Source organism: Grammomys surdaster, unplaced genomic scaffold (genome assembly GCF_004785775.1).
Source record: "Grammomys surdaster isolate TR1022 unplaced genomic scaffold, NIH_TR_1.0 193, whole genome shotgun sequence".
In the NCBI taxonomy this organism is placed as follows: domain Eukaryota; kingdom Metazoa; phylum Chordata; class Mammalia; order Rodentia; family Muridae; genus Grammomys; species Grammomys surdaster.
In genome coordinates, this window is record NW_021604638.1 from 50,647 (window position 1) to 56,416 (window position 5,770).

Here is a 5,770-nt window from a genome sequence, read left to right on the forward strand (position 1 = left end):
CACACCCATAGATGGAGAGAGTACACACCCATAGATGGAGAAAGAACACACCCATAGATGGAGAGAGAACACATCCATAGATGGAGAGAGAACACACCCATAGATGGAGAGAGAACACACCCATAGATGGAGTATCCCAGTGAAAATTTTAAGCCCCAGAACCTGACATTGTTTGCTGGTCCACATGATGTTATAAAAAGAAATTTCCACACCTGAGCTCCTGTGACTCACGTCCTCAAACTCAACACATCAGTTTCCAGCCTCACATGCAGGAATGTGTACTTAGGGCATGCGTGGGATGGGGTGAACTTCATATATGAGGTGTGTACGGGAGTCAGGGTGAACTTTGTTTACAAGCTTAGGTTTCATCATTGGATGTCTCACTAGGTAGATACAAAGGTTCTAAGACTCTGATCTGACATATCTCCAAGCCTGAGGATTTGAAATTAGGGACCTGCAACCTATGCCCTGGAGGGTAAATAGGAGGGAGCCAGAAGAGCCCTGCCAGGCACCTACCAAGAAAAGAGAGACTCTGACTGCATTGAATGAAAAAAAAAATCAAGCTTTCCTGTATTTCAGCAAGCCCCTAGAGACCCAAATTACAGTGTGGTCTGAACTTCCTGACAAAGCCACCTTGGGACTGGTTCCTTGCTATAGAAAGTCAGCATTTAAGCTAAGTAGGGGCTCATGGGGTAAAGATCTTAGTGTTATTATTTGTTGTGGGTGAACACACTAGAGTTTGCTCTCCTACATATGTGGGGGTCATGAGAGACCAGATCCAGAATGCATGGACAGACGAGGAGTGGGAGATGGGTTGATTTCTGTTTCTCCTCCTGTGGAGCCTGCTCTAGTCTGGGGAAATTGATTGCTAATGTCTGCCTGGGCAGGTAGAGGGAGTATGGAACAGGCTCAGGAGATGCAGGCTCAGGAGATGCAGGCGGGAGATGCAAAGGCACAGCCAAGGGACCAGTTGCTTATCTAAAGTTCATGGAAGGAGTGGGGCTGTAACAGAGCAAGAGAAGAGCCAGAAAACGTTTCTCAACTTGTCAAACTCAGGAGAGGGAGGAGGAAGACTGTGTTGACAGTGGAGCAAAACCAAGAATGTTCTGAATCTGGAAGGGACAGAGAGTCCCAGGTGGCTGCTAAGAAGATGGCAGCCCTGAAGTGAAGATGAAGACACTGGATATATGAGGAGAGACTGGTCCTTACGCTTACTGTGTCCTCTCACTTTGTCTATTATGATAGCTAATCCTCATTTCCACACAGGACTCACACCTCTGGACCTGTCCGCAGGATGATTAAATCTAAAGGTTGAACTGCACAGCCACCCTTCCATGATTGCGTCCTGACTGAATCAAGAGAGAAAGTGAGCTGAGTACAGCTCTCCTCTGTCCCTGCTTCCTGACTGTGGATGTAATGAGTCCCGGTGCCTCATGATCTCACCACCCTGAATCCCCAACCCCATGAGACTGTACCCCCAAACCATGAGTCAAAGCAAAAGACACACACACACACAAGCAAATGCAAACAACCTTCCTTTCTTAAATTGCTTTTTGTCTGGCATTTTGTTACAGCTGAAGTAGCTAACATCGGTTACACAGCAAAAGAAATTCTCTCAGAATTTTCTAGAATCCCAGGAACTTTATCTTTCACTTCCTAAATGGCTAATTAACAAAACAAACAAACAAACAAACAAAAACAGATTTTATGTTTTTAAGCCAAAAGATGGCTCAGGCGTGTCCCAGGTCTTCACAAAGAGCCATACCAGTGTGTTGCCTCTTCTCTGACAGACCTGGGATTGAAGCCCAGAGAGAGGACCGCTCAGCTCTGGCCTGGACCCAGGGCCTTGAGGGATTGTCCAGGTCCAGGCCTCACTCTGGGGCCAGCAGTGGCCCCCTTGCTGTGTCCCCTCAACATCTCTATCCTGGCGCTCGTTGCCTGCCATTGTGCACCAGATCTCACTGCTGCTGAGGGCAGCTGTGAGCACACACCGGACAATGGTGGCCTGATTGGAATTAGCTCCATTAGAGACCTCATTGTGTGCCATGCTCTGAGCGAGATGTTCCCTGCCCCGGCCACCTCCTACACTTCCTCTGATGTGACAAGCAACACAAAGGCTCTCAGAGGTCTGTTTCAAGAGGGACACAGCTGCCTGAGCTTCACAACTGTCTCTCTGCAGAATTCACCCTCTCTGGTTCCCACTTAGACACCCCCATCCTCTGTCCCACTGAAGGGCCGGGGCTTGCTCATCTGCCATTCAGCCCTCCACTCTTTCTTCCGTTCCCATTTCCTGAGTACACTGGAGCCCCTCGGGACCATCCTCATGTCTTTTTTGTCCATATCTAGTCCTTTGGGAGATTCAGTGGGCTTTCCCTATAGACAGACCCTCTCCTGTGCGTAGAAACCTAGGTCAGTCTGCCTCAGCCCATTCCTCAAGGTCCTCAAGTCTATTCACCACATGGCCACCAGGAGGAGCAGTATAAAGACAAAAAGGAGTATCTTAACTATGCTAACATTCTCTGAAACTGTGGAGGGACACGCTACTCCATCCTTTTCCCAGAAAATAATAAAAAAGAAAGATCTTTTCAACTGTAATTACCCTACAGATGAACACTCTATCAAAAGAGAAGCAATCGTTCCCGACTGTTTCCTAAGTGTGTGCCTGAATAGAGAGAGCTGGCAGCAATTGAACCATAAACCACATCTCAGCCTTCCCAGTTCAAGGCTCTCCCCACCCTGTGCCACCACACCATCTGACATGCTCGGCCACAGGCTGGTGAACCCGGTACCTGAGAGGAGCAGGACAAGGGGGATGTTGTTCCAGGGAAGTTGGACAGAGGACCTAGCCATCCTCCGTCATAGTCACACCAACGGGTGGACACAGAACGTCCATTCCTGAACAAGTCCTGGGAACAACAATATGAAGATGGTCTCTCTATGTCTCTTCAGTTTTCCCCCTGCCTATCCCATATCAGCCCTGACTGTGTGACATCCCTGGGTCCCTAGGCTTCAGCCATATCTGCAGAGGCTAGACACTACCCACCCTGTGTTGAAGGTTCCTGCCCCTGTGAAAGACAAATATGGGAGATATTTTACTTGTACTGGGAAAAGCAAGAAGCAAAGTCCTCTGTTGGGCTGGGTGGGGACATGCTATTGATATGTCACTCAGAAGCCAGGAGTAAGGAAGGCAGACACAGCAGATCCCACCTAGGATGTCTACAGAACATTGCACCTAAAGGCCTTGTGGGACAGGAGGGCCTCTGCTTCCCAACTTGGTGATCATCGTGGACAATCTACCCAGCTGAACGTCAGCGGTTGCTGTACTTGGTTGCAGATGGGTTGGGATGGGCACATGGTGCCATCAAGTCCCATGCATGTCTCATGTGGCCTAAGGTTTCTGTAGGTGTCACTAGGATCTCAGAGGTTTCAAAAGGGAAAGTAACATCTGCCCTCGTCTTTCCCAGAAGCCCTTAACAGTACAGGTTGGGGGGGGGGCATTCTTAAACTGTGGATGAGAAGAAGACAGAAGGGAAGTTACAGATGTTGAATACCTGAGTGAGACTTGGTCATCTTAGCTGAAGGAATTCCACAGGAAACAGAGAGACAATGATAGTGTCAGAGGCAAAGGCCTGCCTCAAAGTCTGCAAAGACTGGGACCCTGACCTAGGCAAGGAACTGAGCCTAGCCCCTGGCAGTTGGAGTTTAGAGGTAGAGCCTTCGCCTGAGGCTCTAAGAAGAGGCTTGACTCTACGGACACCTGGATTACAGCCAAGGCCTCAGAAAGGCAATAACTGAGACACTCAACCTTGCTCCCAGCACCTATCTATACCTGTGACAGAAGATGGATAGTTGTACATTATGAAAGAAGAAATATAGATTAAAAAAAATACTAGACAACAAAACATCCACCCAATGTATCAACAGAGCTGAGAGGAGGCTCTGGTCTTCCCTGCCCTTGCCTGGGCTCACCCAGGCCTGTAGAGCAGAATTTTGCAGAGGTCATCGAGAGACCTCAGTTCCTTGCAGCATTCTGTGCTGATGACCTTGATTGAAGAATGGATGGATGGAGTCACATCCCAGTGGAGTCACATCCATGAGACTGAGTTTCTGGTCGGGTTTGGGCTGGGTGGGCCCTCACCTCTGACTAACACTCGCTGTTACTCTTCCTAACATCACTTCCGGTCTCTTCCAGATGGAGGCCTGCAGCCAATCCGGTTGCTCATGAGAGTCACCTAGGGAGGTTAAAATTTAGATTCCCAGGCTACACAGTGGTCAGAAGGGTATAGACTCCCTGCCGTTGGCTTGACCTTCCTCTGACCCAGGGAGGGGGCCATGGCCAAGTTGAAAGTGGAAGGCACCGTTGCCTACTGGGCCTGTGTTCCCATTCTTCAGGACTGATCCCCCAAGTTCTTTGAGGAAATCTTTCTTTTCGGATGTATATCTCAGGGTACAAACCAAGCCAGTCAGAGTCAATACTAGGACCCATGGGGACTTGTTCCTTATAAAAACTACTGTGAAGCCAGCCAACCCAAGTCAACAAGTGGCAGCTTTTAAAACTCTTAACTTCATTTAAGAAAAAAAAAGGGGGGGGGAGGTTGTTGTTGCTGTTGAATTAAAAAAAAAAAAACTCAACAGAAGGCAGCACCATTAACCAGCACCAAATGTGCAGGTCTCTTCAAGGATGCTTGTTCCTGGCTAGATCATCCCTCGCTCCTCTTCCCTGTGCCCCATGAGGGAGAAATAATGTGGACAAAAGTGGCTGGCTTAACCTGCCATGGAGAACAGCATGGACTTCCTTAAAACACAGCACCTGTCATGTTGAGACTGCTCTGTGTCCCTCGGCCTCGTAGGGCCACAAGTCACCATCCCATGTGGCCATATCACAGTTATGTCCCCACTCTCCCTGTTCCAGTTGGTACAAGAAGCCTGGGGGCTAGTGAGGTCCTAACAGCTGCAGATCTTAACATGGAACCCGAGGCCCTGGGTGATGAGAGACAGGCAGGCCGGTGATACGTCTTGGAATTTTCTTTTCTGACTCCCAGTTTCGAGGCTGTTGTTTCTGAGGTCTGAGAAGATGACTCCTCTCCTACCACTGGAATTTCTCACTGTGTTAGGCTTTATGCGAATTGTCTTTCAAACTCAACTGTGTGTGCACACACATACCAACCTAACATTTAATCACTGTCTGGATATCTGATGATATTGGAGAATCAACACTAGTATTTTAACTATGTTAATAATTACACAGGCAGTCCCCTTATCCATAAGGGTTCTTCTGATGTTACGGTTAATTTTGATTGACAACTTGGCAGGATATAGAGTTACAAAGGCTCACACTGTACAGCTACCAGGGAGCCACGTACCTCACTCCATCTGCACAGATGATCTGTCTACACAGCTCCGTGAATGACCTCCCGACATGGCTTCAGGTTTTCTCCAGCGCGAGGAGATCTAGCAGGGTAAACAGGGTCAGAACTGATCTAGCCTGAGGTCTCACTGCTCTTCCCCACAGGCCTGTTCTAGCTGTTTTGAAGTGGTAGCTTGGGGTCCAGCCTCAGCACCCTGAAATTCCTGTGTTTTCCTGGGGAGATTCTGTTTACCCACAGTAGATGGCAAGGAACAGCAGACAGGGTAAATGATCCTACCAAGGGGGTTACTCACTAGAGGAGTTTCCCCCTTTCTCTCTACATACACGTGTGTAACACACACACACACACACACACAGAGAGAGAGAGAGAGAGAGAGAGAGAGAGAGAGAGAGAGAGAGAGA